This window comes from Zonotrichia albicollis, chromosome 9 (genome assembly GCF_047830755.1).
Source record: "Zonotrichia albicollis isolate bZonAlb1 chromosome 9, bZonAlb1.hap1, whole genome shotgun sequence".
Classification (NCBI taxonomy): Eukaryota; Metazoa; Chordata; class Aves; order Passeriformes; family Passerellidae; genus Zonotrichia; species Zonotrichia albicollis.
In genome coordinates, this window is record NC_133827.1 from 2,286,031 (window position 1) to 2,303,770 (window position 17,740).

Here is a 17,740-nt window from a genome sequence, read left to right on the forward strand (position 1 = left end):
TCAAATGATCAATTTCTGCATTTCCAGACTAGTTCCCTCACAGCTGCCTTTGCAGGGGTGGTTTCCAGCCAGCCCTGATCAAAAAGCCATCAAAGGCCCTCACAGAGCCACTGCTTCAGCTCCGTTTGGGTTTTGTGCTTCTTGCAGGGCTGAGCAAACCACAGCCAGGCCTTTTTCCACCCACAGAATTCTCACCTCTGCAGCAGCTCTAAAGCTTCCAGAATAAAAGGCAAGGGAGAGGGAGAGATCCTCAGGTGCTGGCTGTCACCTGGGGATGGCCAGAGCAGGGCTGGGCAATGGCCATCCCTGTGCAGTGGGGCTGGGCCATGGCTGGGCCCCACCCTTGCATTGACAGGGGTCCACAGGATGTGCCACCCCCTGGACTGGTTTCCTCCAGGTCACCCCCAGAACAAGATCCTCCCTGGACTGGAACCCCCTGGATATGCCCCCCAGGACAGAACCCCCTCCTTTCCCATCTGACTCTCAGCACAAATGGCCTCTTCCTGCTTATCCAGGAACAGGAAAATGAAAGTGTTGAGGGAGCACATGCAGACATCTCGCAAAGCCTCCCCACCCTTCCCTGCACCCCTCACACCCCATTTTTCCCCTCCCCTGTGTCTCCCCAACCTGTTCCCTGTTCAGGTGCTCCCCAGGATTGCTGAGCCAGGAACTGGGACTGAGGGGAACTGGCACAAAAGTGAGGAAAATAATGTAAATAGAGAAATAAAGAGAGGTGAAAGTCAAGAGCAGGGGAGGGACAGATTTAGAGCTATCCCCATTTTCACAGAGCCCCCATTCTCACAGAGCTCTCCTTTCCCCTGACACCCTCATCCCTTGGCCACCACTCCTTGATCACTGGAGGCCAAGTTGTTCTTGGACCCTCATTCCTGAGTCTGAGTCCACCCAACACTTGGGGCCCCAATTTCCCTGGGATCCCATCCTGGTAATTCCAGATCCGGGGACACCCCTTCCCTTGGGGACATTGATTCCCCCAGGACCCCCAATCTTACAGGGCCCCCATTCTCACAGGGCCGATTCAACCCTGGCACCCACATCCTTGGCCATCATCCCATGATCCGAAATCCCTGGGGGCTACGTTGTTCATAGACCCTCATCCCCTCGTCGGAGTCTACCTAACCCTTGGGACACCCATTCCCCTGGGACCCCATCCCTGGCTCCCTACACAGCCTCAGCCTCCAAGTTCTGGTAACACCATGTCCCCACCATGTCCCACCATCACCCCCATGTCTCACAAGTTCCCCAACCTGCCCCCATCCTGTCGCCACCCTACCCTCACCAAGGGCCACCTACACGTGGGGACGGATGTGACCTCGCTTCCTTCCCCTTCATCCGAAGAGCTGCCAGCCAGGGGAGCGGTGGCCACAGCAGTGAGTGACAGCCAGTGCACATGGCTGGGGACACCGGGATGGCCGGGAAGGTGGCGCTGCTCCTGTGGGGTGAGTGCCCCGGGCACGGGCCTGACACCCCAGGGATGGGCACTGGTGAGGCAGAGAGTGGTGGGGAGGGGGCATAGGGGGGCTGCAGTGTCCCCTGAAGTCCCCAGTGCCAGGAGAGTCAATGCATGAGGTGACCAGGGTCGTGGAGTGGCTTTGGGGACAGGAGAGGGAGTTAAGGGGTTAAGGAACATGGGGACAATAACAGGGGGATGGAATTTAGGGAGGTATCATGGGACTGGGGAAGTTGTGAGGACATGGACAGGGTGCCAGGAGGGGCCAGGACAGGAATTAGGGGAAAAGCACCATGCAGATGGGCCCTGGGTACAGAGACCATGGGACTGGTGGGGGTGACCTGTGCCAGCATGGGATGGTCCTGGCATCGCCATTCCCACGGTGTCCACTGTGTCCCTGTGTCCTGCCTAAGCCTAAGGTGGCCCTGTAGCCCCAGTTCCTAAAAGGTCTGTGCCACTCTGGTGTCCCCACAGGAGAAATCTGGGGATGATGCCAAAACCCGAGCTCTGGTGCTGCTGTACCTACAGAGCCAACCCCACTGAGCCCTTTCCCTTCTCCCTTCCAGCTCAGACCCTCGGATTTGCTGGTGAGTCCTCAGGGGATGCCATGGCCCAACCCTGCTGTCCCCAGCCCCACACTGGTCCTGGCAGGCTGGTGTCCCCTGTCACCTGCAGGCACCCAGACCACCTGGATCTTCGTGGACCCCCCCTGGATGCCAGCGGTGCTGTGGGACCGGGTGACACTGACCTGCCACTGCTCGGGGACCGCCAGTGCCACCACCTGGTACAAGGATGGGCAGTGCTGGGGGCAGCAGGGATGTGACCGCCTCACTGTCACTGAGAATGGCACCTACGAGTGTAACAGACCTGGCACTGGGCTCAGCCTCCCCATGAGAGTCTTAGATTGTAAGAGGGGTTTGGATGTCCCCAGCCTGACACCTGTGGGGACCTCAAGGGCTCTGGGTGGGCTGCACTCCATGGGTCACCTCCTGTGTGACCAGAGCCCATCCCCTGCATATGGGGACATCCCAAAGCATGCTAGTGTGGAGGGGCCCCTGTATTGGAATTGGGGACCCCCAGTGTGCTGGCTGTGACCCACTGGGGGGGTCCCTATTGGGTGGTGCCTTCAGGACCCTCCAAGCCCTCCTGTCTTAGACCCTCCAAGCCCTCCTCCTGATGTGACAGGACCCATTTGTTCCCCAGACTGGCTGGTGCTGCAGGTGCCAGCAAGGCCACTGCTGGAGGGGGACAGGGTGACACTGCGCTGTCGGGACCGGCGGAACAACCTGATCACCTGGGTGTCCTTTTACCATGAGGAGAAGCAGCTGGTGGAGCTCGGAGATGGGACAGAGCTGACCCTGTTCCCTCTGCAGCCGCACCACAGTGGGCGCTACCGCTGCAAGGGTTGGCCTAAAGACAGGCTGTGGGTGGTGTCTGCGCCAGTGACAGTGACAGTGCACGGTGAGAACCCCACAGCTTCAACCCCAACACCCCCACAGCCCCACCCCAAGGACTTGGGTTTGCTGTCCCCACTGCCTCCAATCTCCTGCCCTGAGCTCCTCCCTGTGCAGGTGCTGGAGCGTCCCCCTGAGCCATCCTTCAGCTCCCCCTGACTCTCAGCTGCCTCAGCACCCCCAGCCCCCTGCGGCCCCGAGCCCTCCTCCTCCACGTGTTCTACCGGGACGGGCAGGTGGTGGGGGGCCCGCAGGGCTCCCTGCAGATGCTGGTGCCCACCGTGGGGGTCTCCCACTTGGGGAATTACAGCTGCCAGGTGCACTCCGAGGGTGGGGCCATGCAAAACAGCAGCGCCTGGCTCCACGTGACGGTGTGCTGTGAGTGCAGGGATGGGCACAGGGAGACCCCACATCCTCCTGATGTCCCCTGCCTGGGCACCTCCATGTCTCCCAGAGACCTTTCTTGGGTCCTTCCACCACTCCCCTTGTCTCCACACATCCATGGTGTAATCTTGTCCCCAATATCCCCCATCACTCTCAACCCCTCCCGTCCCTATCCCCCCGCTCCGGCTGCCAGCCCCTCCCTGTGCCCTCAGCCCTGTCTGTGTCCCTGCAGTGCCCGTGGCCAATGCCACCATCACCCCCGGTCCTCTGGCACATGAGGTGCACGCAGGTGACAACGTGACCCTGCGTTGCTCAGTGCAGGTGGGCTCAGCCCCTGTCACCTTCACCTGGCTGTACAATGGGCAGGAGGTGGCCCGGGGTCCCCTCTTGGAGCTCAGGGACATCAATGTGGGACATTCGGGCACCTACCAGTGCGTGGCCACCAACCAGCTGGGACAGGACGGGCACCACGTGTTCTGTGCACCCAGCCCTGAGGTGGTACTGGAGGTGACACCGTGGGGACACAGGGTCACAGGTGAGATCACACAGGGTTATTGGGGTTTTCAGGACCTCCGGGGTTCAGGGTGACCCTGGTGTGTCCCCTCTGTCCCCAGCCATGGCTGTGAATGTCAGCAGGACCCTCCTGTTTCTGCTCCTTCTCCTGGCTGTCATCGGGGGCTGTCACTGCTGGCACCACCATGGTGGGTGACAATGGGGGAGGGATTGGGGTCCTTGAGTGAGGAGGAGCCCCCAAAGTGGGGGAAGAGATTGGCAGCACCGAGGGCACCTGAGCTGGGGGACACTGAACCTGCAGTGACCTCGTCTGGTGGTCCTGAGGGGTTTGGGGGGAATTTGGAGAATCTTAGTTGTGCTCTAGTGCCATCCCCAGATGGGCTTTGAGGAACACTGTGGTGCATTGGGAGTTCCTGGAGGGTTTGGAGAGCTCCTAGAGGGCTGTGCAGAAATGTTGGAGGATCTTTGTGGGTCCTGTGGGAGTTTGGGTGCCCCTCCTCTGCCATGCTTGGGGTTTTGGGGGCTCAGAAGGTTGAGGACACCAGGGGGACTGGGGGCACTGCGGTGTTGCAGAAGTTCCAGGAGGTACAGGGGTGATCAGAATGTCCTGGGGGAATCAGGGGTCCATTGGAATTTGGGGCTGCAGTGGGGATATGGGGATCCCGTGGGTGGTTGGAGCTGCCGCGGTCCCAGGAAGGATCAGGGGTCCCGGTGTCCCCACGGTCACCCCCTCCCCTTTTCCTTGCAGCTGCCAGGAAGCTCCAGGACAGGTGAGTGGGAGGCTCTTGCTGGGACTCCCCTTTCCCCCTCCCCAGACATGACCCAGACCCCCGCCATCCCCACAGGATCCCCTGGGAGGAAGGGGCAGTGCTGAACCCCCCACGTTGTGGGCACCAAATGGGCAGATGGTGAGTACAGAGGGTGACAGTGACACATCACCCATGGGTGTCACCCCCACCCAGGTCCCACAAGCAGTGTCACTCTCAGGGCCCCCATGGGTGTCCCCCAGCCCTGCCCCACCTCGGGATCCACAAGTGACCAACGCGGAGCTGTCGGGACTCAACGAGGGACAGCAGGACCCCTGTGACTACGATGACATGCTGTGACGCTGGGGGCACTGGGGGTCCCTGCCTCAGGGCACCCACCATCTGTGCCCCCAAGCTCCCATGGGTGCTCACCGTGTCTGTGGGGTGGCCACGAGTGGGGGTCCCATGTGGGGCTGCCCAGAGCTCCCCATTCCAGTGCTCCCAGTACCCCCAATGTCTCCCCATTCCCTTCCACAGAGCCAAGAGGCACAAAACCCTTGTCCCTCTTATTGGACCCAAAATACGGCTCTTTGATTAAACTGGGAGAAATGGTTTTTGTTTGTCCAGCTCTGTCAATTCAGCTCAGGAAGGAGCCAGGTCCCTGTCAGGTTAAGGAGCAGATTGTTGTTGTTTTCTTCCAGTAGAACTGGGGCTCTCTCTGTACCCTGGGGACAGGGACCAATTGATAAATTGCTGCATTTCCGGACTGGTTCCCTCCCAGCTGCCCCTGCAGGGCAGATTTCTAGCTAGCCTAGTTTGAAAACCATCAAAGGCCTTCACAGACTCACTGCTTGTGTCACTTTGGCTTTTGTGCTTCTTGCAGCACTGAGAAAACAACAAGAAGAACAAAACCCAAGAACTTTTTCCACCCACAGAATTCTCACCTCTTCAGCAGCTCTAAAGCTGCCAGAACCAAAGTCAAGGGGGCAGGGGGGACCCTAAGGTGCTGGCTGCCACCTGGGGATGTCCACAGCAGGGCTGGGCAATGGCCATCCCTGTGCAGTGGGGCTGGGCCATGGCTGGGCCCCACCCTTGCATTGACAGGGGTCCACAGGATGTGCCACCCCCTGGACTGGTTTCTTCCAGGTCACCCCCAGAACAAGATCCTCCCTGGACAAGACCCCCCTGGATGAGCCCTCCAGGACAGAACCCCTTCCTCTCCCATCTGACTCTCAGCACAAAAGGCCTCTTCCTGCTTGTCCAGGAAAAGGAAAGTGAAAGTGTTGAGGGAGCACAAGCAGACATCCCCCAAAGCCTCCCCACCCTTCCCTGCACCCCTCACACCCCATTTTTCCCCTCCCCTGTGTCTCCCCAAATTGTTCCCTGTTCAGGCGCTCCCCAGGATTGCTGAGCCAGGAACTGGGGCTGAGGGGACCTGGCGCAAAAGTGAGAAAAGTAATGGAAATAGAGAAATAAAGAGAGGTAAAAGTCAAGAGCAGGGGAGGGCACAGAGTTAGAGCTATCCAGAACCCCCATGTGATGCTTGCCCAGAAACAACAATGCTGGGCCCCGGGTCACCCCAAAACCTGAGGCACCCAGGGAAGGTCTGTGACCCCCGTGCCCATCCAGCCACTGCCCATCCCTGGCACCCCCATTCCCCTGGAACTCAACCATGAGACCCCATTTCTTTCAGTTGCCACTTCCCTAGAGCCCCCATCCCTGGACTGAAATTCCCCAGGATCTCCAACGTCAAGGAACCCCATCCTGGCTAATTCCACTCCTTGGGACCTCCCTTCCCTTAGGGACATTGATACCCCCAGGACCCCCATTCTCACAGAGCCCTCCTTTCCCCTGACACCCTCATCCCTTGGCCACCACCCCTTGATCACTGGAGGCCAAGTTGTTCTTGGACCCTCATTCCTGAGTCTGAGTCCACCCAACAATTGGGGCCCCAATTTCCCTGGGATCCCCTCCTGGTAATTCCAGATCTGGGGACACCCCTTCCCTTGGGGACATTGATTCCCCCAGGACCCCAAATCTCACAGGGCCCCCATGCTCACAGGCCCCCCCTTTAACCCTGGCACCCACATCCTTGGCCACCATCCCATGATCAGAAATCCCCCTTGAGGCCACGTTGTTCATAGACCCTCATTCCTGAGTCTGAGTCTATGTAAACGTTGGGACCCCCATTCCCCTGGGACCCCACCCGTGGGCATCCCAATCCCCGGGACACCCATCCCTGGCTCCCTACACAGCCTCAGCCTCCAAATTCTGGCAACACCATGTCCCCACCATGTCCCACCATCACCCCCATGTCTCACAAGTTCCCCACCCTGCCCCCATCCTGTCCCCACCCTGCCCCCACCAAGGGCCACCTTCACGTAGGGACGGATGTGACATCGCTTCCTTCCCCTTAATCCGAAGAGCCGCCAGCCAGGGTAGCGGTGGCCACAGCAGTGAGTGACAGCCAGTGCACATGGCTGGGGACACCGGGATGGCCGGGAAGGTGGCACTGCTCCTGTGGGGTGAGTGCCCGGGGCACAGGCCTGACATCCCAGGGATGGGTACTGGTGAGGCAGAGACTGGTGGAGGGGGGGGACACAGGGGGGCTGTGGGGTCCCCTGAAATCCCCAATGCCAGGAGAGTCAATGCATGAGGTGACCAGGGTCGTGGAGTGGCTTTGCGGACAGGAGAGGTGGTTAAGGAACATGGGGACAATAACAGGGGGATGGAATTTAGGGAGGCATCATGGGACTGGGGAAGTTGTGGGGACATGGACAGGAATTAGGGGAAAAGCACCATGCAGATGGGCCCTGGGTACAGAGACCATGGGACTGGTGGGGGTGACCTGTGCCAGCATGGGATGGTCCTGGCATCACCATTCTCACGGTGTCCACGGTGTCCCTGTGTCCTGCCTAAGCCTAAGGTGGCCCTGTAGCCCCAGTTCCTAAGAGGTCTGTGCCACTCTGGTGTCCCCACAGGAGAAATCTGGGGATGATGCCAAAACCCGAGCTCTGGTGCTGCTGTACCTAAAGAGCCAACCCCACTTAGCCCTGTCCCTTCTCCCTTCCAGCCCAGACCCTCGGCTTCGCTGGTGAGTCCTCAGGGGATGCCATGGCCCAACCCTGCTGTCCCCAGCCCCACACTGGTCCTGGCAGGCTGGTGTCCCCTGTCACCTGCAGGCACCCAGACCACCTGGATCGTCGTGGACCCCCCTGGATGCCAGCAGTGCTGTGGGACTGGGTGACACTGACCTGCCAGGGCTCGGGGACCGCCAGTGCCACCACCTGGTACAAGGATGGGCAGTGCTGGGGGCAGCAGGGATGTGACCGCCTCACTGTCACTGAGAATGGCACCTACGAGTGTAACAGACCCGGCAGTGGGCTCAGCCTCCCCATGAGAGTCTTAGATAGTAAGAGGGGTTTGGGTGTCCCCAGCCTGACACCTGCAGGGACCTCAAGGGCTCTGGGTGGGCTGCACTCCATGGGTCACCTCCTGTGTGACCAGAGCCCATCCCCTGCATATGGGGACATCCCAAACCATGCCAGTGTGGAGGGGCCCCTGTATTGAAATTGGGGACCCCTAGTATGCTGGCTGTGACCCACTGGGGGGGTCCCTATTGGGTGGTGCCTTCAGGACCCTCCAAGCCCTCCTGTCTTAGACCCTCCAAGCCCTCCTCCTGATGTGACAGGACCCATTTGTTCCCCAGACTGGCTGGTGCTGCAGGTGCCAGCAAGGCCACTGCTGGAGGGGGACAGGGTGACACTGCGCTGTCGGGACCGGCGGAACAACCTGATCACCTGGGTGTCCTTTTACCATGAGGAGAAGCAGCTGGTGGAGCTCCGAGATGGGACAGAGCTGACCCTGTTCCCTCTGCAGCCGCACCACAGTGGGCCCTACCGCTGCAAGGGTTGGCTGAAAGACAGGCTGTGGGTGGTGTGTGCGCCAGTGACAGTGGCAGTGCACGGTGAGAACCCCACAGCTTCAACCCCAACACCCCCACAGCCCCACCCCAAGGACTTGGGTTTGCTGTCCCCACTGCCTCCAATCTCCTGCCCTGAGCTCCTCCCTGTGCAGGTGCTGGAGCGTCCCCCTGAGCCATCCTTCAGCTCCCCCTGACTCTCAGCTGCCTCAGCACCCCCAGCCCCCTGCGGCCCCGAGCCCTCCTCTTCCACGTGTTCTACTGGGACGGGCAGGTGGTGGGGGGCCCGCAGGGCTCCCTGCAGATGCTGGTGCCCACCGTGGGGGTCTCCCACTTGGGGAATTACAGCTGCCAGGTGCGCTCCGAGGGTGGGGCCATGCAAAACAGCAGCGCCTGGCTCCACGTGACGGTGTGCAGTGAGTGCAGGGATGGGAACAGGGAGACCCCACATCCTCCTGATGTCCCCTGCCTGGGCACCTCCATGTCTCCCAGAGACCTTTCTTGGGTCCTTCCACCACTCCCCTTGTCTCCACACATCCATGGTGTAATCTTGTCCCCAATATCCCCCATCACTCTCAACCCCTCCTGTCCCTATCCCCCCGCTCCGGCTGCCAGCCCCTCCCTGTGCCCTCAGCCCTGTCTGTGTCCCTGCAGTGCCCGTGGCCAATGCCACCATCACCCCTGGTACTCTGGCACACCAGGTGCGTGCAGGTGACAACGTGACCCTGCGCTGCTCAGTGCAGGTGGGCTCAGCCCCTGTCACCTTCACCTGGCTGCACAACGGGCAGGAGGTGGCCCGGGGTCCCCTCCTGGAGCTCAGGGCCATCAATGTTGGATATTCAGGCACCTACCAGTGCATGGCCACCAACCAACTGGGACAGGACAGGCACCGTGTTTTCCGGGCACTCAGCCCTGAGCTGGCACTGATGGTGACAACATGGGGACACAGAGACACAGGTGGGGTCACACAGGGTCACCGGGGAGTGCAGGAAACCTGGGGTGATGGGTGATCCTGATGTGTCTCCCTCTGTTTCATGCAGTGGCTGCAGGGGTCGGTGGGGCCCTTCTGTTCCTGCTTCTGCTCGTGGGTGTCACTGCGGCCTGGCACTGGTGGCACCGTGTGGGTCGGTGACAATGAGGGGACGGGGGTCTCTGGGAGCTGTAGAGGCCCCCAGAGCTGGGGAGCAATAGGGCAGCACCCACAGCCCCAGAATTGTGACCTTGCCCAGGGGTCCTGCAGGATTTGGGGAGGTGCTGGAGTGTTCTGCAGGGATGTTGGGGTTTCTTTCAGGGGCCCTGGGGGCTTTTGGAGGGTCTCTGTTCCTGCTGGGCTTTGGGTTCTTGAGGCTAAGTCGGCCTGGGGGAACTGGAGAGTTTCATGAATTCTAAAGGGCTTCAGGGATGCTTGGGGATCCTGAGAGAAAATAAGGGTCCCAGGGGGGTACAGGTTTCCTGAGTGAGGTCAGGGCCCAGGGACCCCACAGTCACCCCTCCCCTCTTTTATTTGCAGCTGCCAAGAAGCAACAAGACAGGTGAGTGGGGCTCTCCCGCCATGCGTCCCCTATTACCCCACCCCACAACTCTCCAGCCCCTTCCACACATTGTCTTTATCCCCACAGGGCTCCCCCAGATCCAACATTCTCCCCAGAGGAGGGGAAGGTTCCATACACCCACGTTGTGAGCAGCGAACAGGCACAGTGTGAGTACAGTGATGAGGAGGACAGTGACACGTCACTCACATCTGTCAACCCCCACCTTGGTCCCTACAACTGGTGTTTTTTGCAGGGCCCCCCAATGTTACTGTCCCCCAGGATCCCCAGGAGACCTACGTGGGGCTGTGGGGATCCCACAGTCGAACATGGGAACCCGGTGACATCTACGGGAAAGTGCTGTGACACTGGGGGGAACTGGGGGGCACTGGGGGTCCCCACCCATGGGCACCCACTCGTGTGTGTGCTGCCTCTAAAAACTGTGCCTCTCCCTCCCCATGGAGGCACAAAGATGCCAAAGGGCTGAGAGAAGAACAATTTCCTGAAACAGCAACCAGACAGAATACAACCAAAAGCAACAGCAACAAAGTTCAGAGTCCCAAGGGTTGGAAGGAGGAATCCTAGGAAGGTGGAGGAAACCTGCCGGGGAGAGTTTCCAGGGTTTGTTTGTTGAGGACAGGGCCCTGGACCTCCCTTGTTCTGATGGCCAAAGCGGTCTTCAAGAGGCTCTGGATTCTTGTGTTCCCTGTCCCGAACCCCTCCATTGCCCTGTTGCCCACACAATGATGTCCAAAGGCTCTGTGGGGATTCCAGAGCTTCCCCTTTTCCAGGGCAGTCAGGATCAGGCCATGGCATAGGGTGGGGGAGTCAGCAACAGGAAAAGTTTGATGTCTGGAGACATTTTGAAACAGCTGTGAGTGGCAGGGGTGGGTCAGGCCTTGCTTTTGCTGGGACAGGGCCCCGTCTGTCCATCAGTCTGTCAGCCCTTGTACACTGGGGACAGTGTGATGCTCTGCCAAAGCCGGCTCCTGAGTGGCTGGGTGACCAGAAGTGCCAGCTGGGGAGAGGGCCTTTGGTGGCCCAACTGGCTTAAAAGGCAGAGCATGAGGTGGCCAAGTCCCTGAGCATGTGTCCTTAGGGAGTGTCTTTCCTATCCATGCTGAAACCCAGGAGTTTTTAAGTATCTTGGTATAGGGAGAAATATCTGCCAAGGAAAGTGGAAACTTTGCTACAATAAGAAGACCAATCGCTAAAAGCATTTTTATTCCAAAAATGATGCTGCATCCATGCAAAAGTGTAGGAAAAAGAAATAAACATTCTTTATGAGGAAATTTATAAAAAAAGAACAGAATAAACAATACAAAACTAGAACATTTCCTTCTTCTCAGTGCTCTTTGTTCATCTTTGGTGCAGTTACAACTGCAGCCAGCAGGGGGCGATGCAGGGAGCACTCCCAGCCAGCAGGGGGCGCCCCGGTCCAGCTCCATCCCCTCAGGGGCCACGGCGGCCTGGGACGGGAGGGAGGAGGGGAAATCGCACCTTTTGCAAACTCACGGGCACCAATCGCTCCCGGCAGCACCACTGGCAGCAGGCAGAAGCCGCCAAGGCAGCAGGTTGGATCCCAGTGCCCAGTGGCAGCGTAGCAGTGTCCCGGGGCCAGGCACACGCCCTGCACAACACCCGTGAGCACTCTCCATGATCCCAAATGGAAGGAAGGCAGAACCTGACCCCAGGCAGGTCTCAGGTCCACAGCAGCACCTCGGGTGGCTTTATGCCACAATTCCTGCAAGCCCTCAGCCTTTCACTCCCTTTTCCTCTTTCAGCCTGGGAACAGCAGCTCTGGGAATGTTGAATTCCTCTGGGATGTTGAGGAGCTCAGGCAACTGCAGAGCATGTTTGGAGTTCCTGCTCTTCCTGGCCACTCCTGGTCCCAACTCAGAAGCCACAGAGGGATGAGGCGGAGGAAGAAGAGAGCAGAGCCACAGCCCCGAGGGCTCTGCAGCAGTAGCTGGAGCACAAGGACAGCCTGGGATGGGAGCAGTGCCTTGAGACGGCAAAATGGGGCACAATTGGAGCTGATTGGGCCAATGCCCCTGTTCTGCTCTGGGTGCTGCAGACCCTTAAGGAGGCATTGTAATTAAGCCAGGGTCCTAAAGTTCAGCAGTGCTCCTAAAGCATCCCTGTTCACAAACACACAGCTCCGCTGTCTCTCCTGGGGATTTTGGGCTACACAAGGCAGCACTGGATACAATTTGCGAGTCAGATGCTGCCAGCTCTGCCCACAAGGAGCTTTTTAGGCTGCCCGGAAGGTTTTTGCTGCTGCTGGGGATGATTCTGTACCTGTGCCATGTGGCCACTGCTTTCCACTGGCTGGCCAGGAAGGCCGAGCTGGAGCAGCACCTGAGGCAGGAGTGGCTGGAGCAGGTGTCCCATGGGAACAGCACCTGGACATGCAGGTGGAGCAGGAGCGCTGAGAATACCGCAGGGTGCTCAGGTGAGACCCACAGGGCAGGGACATGTTGGGGCACCACTTGCCATTCCTGCTCCCCCGACATTTTGGGACACAGCAGTGACACCCATCGGCTCCCAAACCCCTCAGAGCTCAGGCACAGCATCACAGGAGGTTCCTGGGTGATTCAGGTGCTCCTGGGCTCGTTCCCAACAAAGGGCAGCACTCTGGGAGCGGTCGGCAAATCCTGAAGGAACCATCCGGGGCTGCTGGAGCCCGAGTGCTGCAGGCAAGGACGGTGTGAGACAGCCGGGCCCCGCTCAGCCGGCGCTGCCCCAGGAACGTCTCATCCTGCAGGGGCTCGGCAGCCTCTTCCGGTGCCGGCCCCGGGGCTGTCGGGGGGCATGGCCTGAGGGGCCGGGGAGCAGCGGGTGGGAGGGGCCGGGATGGAGGGACCAGGACCCCACTGGGGAGCCCCGAGCGTGGAGGGAGCGAAACGGCGGAAGGGAGACCCCGGGACAGGGGGGAGCAGAGACCCTGTGGTGGGGTCTGCTGAAAGGAGGGACCGCAATGGTGGTCCCAGAGCGCCGGGAAGGGTCCAGCTGCCATCGCGCTGCGAGTGCCAGGACAGTCACGGGGTGTCCAAACCGACTGTGGCAGCGTGTCCGAAGCCGCTGTCGCGATGTGTCGGGACCAAGTGTTGTCAGGGTAAGGCCCCCACAGGTCTGGGAAGTGAAGCGAGGCAGGGGCGGGGAACAGCCTTATCTATTCCCAGTGCCCTGTGCGGGTGAGGAGGGCAGGGAAGGAGCAGTTTTGGGGACATCTGGAATTCAGACAGGATCCCTCCCCACAGCCCCACCACAGCTGCGGGGTAGTGCCCCTGCTCGACATTTCCATCCTTTTCTCTCTTGTCTCACAACTGAGCCAGAGCCCAAAAATACTTTCCACGATGTTCTAAAGGGCTTCAGGTTTGAGACAGGAAGGAGGAGGAGGGTCCTGGTGAGATTGTTGAGAAGATTGTTGTTGTCTTTGCAGGATTTTTTGGTCTCTCTCACTCCCTTCCCTAGAAGGACGAAATGATCAATTGCTGCATTTCTGGACTTGTTCCCTCACAGCTGCTTTTTTAGGGGGAGTTTCCAGCCAGCTCTTCTCTGAAAACCATCAAAGGCCGCCTCAGAGCCACTGCTTGAGCTCCCTTTGGGTTTTGTGCTTCTTGCAGGGCTGAGCAAACCACAGGCAGGCCTTTTTCCCCCACAGAATTCTCATCTTTGAAGCATGTGAAAAACACATTCTCTCTCCTGTGAAAATTTTAAAAGTTTAATAAAGGACAATAGGAGACAAGGACCATAGAGCAAAGGTTGGTATGGGTGGGTGCATCCTGGCACTCAGCCAAGAACACACTGTTCTCTTTCAGTTTACCTCTTAGATACCTTTTCCCTTAGCTAAGCCTGTTGCATATTCATATACACTTATGCATAGAAAAATTTTTCCCCAAACTAATTTATATTCCATGAATTGTTTAACATGGCTCATCCTTGGATCTGCCTTTTAAGAGAATTATTCCTTGGATATGCTTTTAGTCCTTTCTTATCATCATCTTCATTTCTGGGCCTGGGTCCACATTCTCTTCAGGTGGTGAGTGCTGATGGTTGGCATATCTGTAGCAGGTATCCTCATCCTGTCTTCATCAGATGTATCCCATCCAAGCAGGAATTTTACAACAAGCATACTTATTTCAGCTATTACAAAAATCTTAATGAACAACAGAAATAAAAACTATCTCTTTGTAACAAAGTTACTTTAACATTACATATATAAATTCCATTTTAAAATTTGTAAAATTCCAGTAAAATAATATGTATTTACAATACATGGTGAGAGGGACAAAGTGATAAATTGCTGCATCTCTGGTCTGATTCCCTCTCAACTGCCTCTGCAGAGGGGATTCCAGTCAGCCCTGCTCTGAAAACATCAAAGGCATATGCAGAGCCACTGCTTGGGCTCCCTTTGAGGTTTGTGCTTCTTGCAAGGCTGAGCAAAGCACAGGCAGGCCTTTTTCCACCCACAGAATTCGCACCTCTGCAGCAGCTCTAAAGCTGCCAGAATCAAAGCCAAGGGGGCAGGGGGGACCCTCAGGTGCCGGCTGCCCCCTGGGGCTGGGCAGAGCAGGGCTGAGCAATGGCCATCCCTGTGCAGTGGGGCTGGGCCATGGCTGGGCCCCATCCTTGGATGGCCACTGGCTTCAAGGAGCAGGAGTTTGGGAGCTCCTTCCTGGCTGGGGCTCCATTCCCCAGCTGCTCTTGGTGGCTCAGATCCTGCAGGGGATGAGCAAGAATGGAGAAGTCTGGAGCCCCCCAGAGTTGCCAACCCCTAGGACAGGAGCCCCTTATCCAGCATGTGTCCCCCTGGGACAGGATCCCTCCAGGACAGGATCCCCCTGGATGTGCCCCCCCAGGACAGACCCCTCCCCCCCCCGTGTGACACCCAGCACAAACGGCCTCTGCCTTCTGTGCAGGAGAGAGAAAGTGAAAATGTTGGAAGGGCACTGTCAGACACCCCCGTCTCCCACAGCCTCCCCAGCCCTCCCTGCAGACACCTCACCCCTGCTTCCCCCACCCTGGGCTTCCCCCCAGCCGGTTCCCTGCTCAAGGCATCCATGGGTCCATCAAGGCACAAACTGGGGGCTTGTGAAATTGAGGGGTAAAATAATGGAAATGGAAATAAAGAGGCGAAAAGTCTCTGGTGTCTATGGGGACGCAGACCCAGACCTTCTTGGAATCTACCTGCGGTGATGCTCCTATGCTCCTAAACCGTAAGTACCCTGAGGAGACTTTGCTGGACCCTGGATCACCCAAAAATCTGAGGCACCCAGGGAAGAAGCTTTGACCCAGAGGCTCACCAAGCCACCGCCCATCCCTGGCATCCCATTGCCCTTGAAATCAAATAATCAGAACACCATTCCTTATGTCCCACCTTGCCTGAGACCCCCATGCCAGTAATGCCATTCCCCTGGATCTCCATGGCCCAGCATCCCATTCCCAAGGAACCCTCTCCTATTCATTCCATCTCCTGAAATCTCCCTTCACTCAGGATCTTGATTCTCTCAAGGTTCCCAAAGGGACCACCATTCCCCCAGCATCCCCATCCTCTGACCCCTAATCCTGGAGCCCATGCTCCATTGGGATTCCCATCTCTGAGTCTCCCCAGCCCTAGGCACCCCCATTCCCATGCCGCCCCCCCATCCCTGGTGACTCCCCCTACGTAGGATCCCTATTTTCAGGGACCCCATCCCTGGGACCCCCATTTGTTTGGACACCCATCCCCAGGTCCCCAAACACCCTGAGTCCCCCACTCATGGGAAACTCTAGTCCCACTGTGTCCCACCCAGACTTGTCCCCATCCTGTTCCAACCCTTCCCACAGCCTGTCCCCACAGTCACATCCCCACGACCCTGTGCTTGTGGCCACCCTGCCCCCACCAGGGGCAACCAACACGTGAGGACAAGACCTGACATCGTTTCCTTCGCCTTTATCCAAAAAGCCACCAGTGAGGGGACAGTCACCCCCAGCAGTGAGTGACAGCCAGTCCACATGGCTGGGGACACCGGGATGGCCAGGAAGGTTGCCCTGCTCCTGTGGGGTGAGTGCCCTGGGCACGGGCCTGACACCCTGGGGATGGGGATGGAGAGGGGAGGGTGCACAGGGGGGCTGAGGGGTCCCCTGAGATCCCCAAGGCCAGCAGAGTCAGTGCATGAGATGACCGAAGCCATAGGGTGGCTTTGGGGACAGGAGAAGGAGGACAGGAATATGTGGACAAAAATGATGGGGCAAAGATTTTGGGAGGCATCATGGGGCTGGTGGGGGTGACCTGTGCCAACATGGGGTGCCTGTGGTATCCCCAGTTCAGGGGTGTCCACAGCATGATTGGTGTTGTGCCTGAGCAAGAGCTGACTGCAGTGTCTCTATCCACAAGGGGTCCATGTCACAGAAAAGCACTTTGGGGACAGCCACCATACCCCATGCCCCCATGCCTCTGTCCCTGCAGTGCCACCCCCACTGAGCCCTGTCCTCCCTTCCAGCCCAGACCCTTGGCCTCACTGGTGAGTCCTCAGGGGATGCCATGGCCCCACCCTGCTGTTCCCAGCCCCACACTGGCCCTGGCAGGCTGGTGTCCCCTGTCACCTGCAGGCTCCCAGACCACCTGGATCATCGTGTAGCCCCCCTGGATGCCGGCAGTGCTGTGGGACCAGGTGACACTGACCTGCCAGGGCTCGGGGACCACTGGTGACACTATCTGGGTCAGGGATGGGTAGAGCTGGTGGCAGAAGAGACTCAAACACTTCAATGTCACCGAGAGTGGCACCTACGCCTGTTTCAGAAGGGACACTGGGCTCAGCCCCCTTGTGAGAGTCTTGGATGATGAGGGGTGTTTGAGTGTTTGTCCCCAGCCTGACATCTACAGGGGCCCCAAGGGCTCTGGGTGGGCTCCGCTTCATGGGTCACCTCCTGTGTGACCAGAGCCTATCCCCTGATCTGGTGACATCACAGAGAATCCCTGTGCAAGGAGACTTCTCTCTAAAAATGGGTGGCCCCTGGTGCCTTCCAGTGCCATCATCACTCTCCTGACGCCCCTGGTGTGACAGGACCCCTCTGTCCCCCAGATCTGGTGGTGCTGCAGGTGCCAGCACGGGCGCTGCTGGAGGGGATATGGTGACACTGCACTGCCGGGGCTGGCAGAACAAAGAGCTCACAAATGTGTCCTTCTACCCTGATGGGAAGAAACTGGACTGGCCCCATGACGGGACTGAGCTGTCCCTGTCTCCTCTGCAGCTCCACCACAGCGGCCACTACAGCTGCAGGGGCCAGGTGGTGTCACTGTGGAAGGAGTCGGAGCTGGTCTCAGTGACAGTGCACAGTGAGTGCAGGGATGGGGACAGGGAAGCCCAACATCCTCCAAGGGTTTCCCCACCGCTGCCTGAATCCTTCATCCCTTTTCTCCTCCCTGGCTCACCCAAAATTTCCCAAGTCCCTCTTGGTTTCCCCCAGGACCGCCCAGTTCCCCCTGCACATCCCTCCTCCCTCTCTTTGTCCTCCCGATTCCTCCCTGGATTCCCCACCCCTTCCAAGGTCCCTGCTCCACCCTCTGCTCTCCCTTCCCTCCCTGGCTCCTCCCGCCCCTCTCTAAACCCCAAATAATTCTCTGTGTCTCCTCAGCCTCTCGTCTGGTTCTCCATCACTGCCTGGGTCTCTCCCCCTTCCCACGGGGTCTCGCCATTGTCCCCAGGTTCCAAATGCCTTCCAGGGTCTCCTTCTGC

The 17,740-nt window shown here is 58.7% G+C and overlaps 1 long non-coding RNA gene across 1 annotated transcript; it reads left to right on the forward strand.

Moving 5' to 3' along the window:
• Positions 1-8,506: 8,506 nt before the first annotated feature.
• Positions 8,507-11,317, forward strand: LOC141730003 (uncharacterized). The gene is made up of 3 exons (XR_012581503.1): positions 8,507-10,019; positions 10,107-10,186; positions 10,273-11,317. It is a non-coding gene; the product is annotated as an uncharacterized LOC141730003 (long non-coding RNA).
• Positions 11,318-17,740: the final 6,423 nt, after the last annotated feature.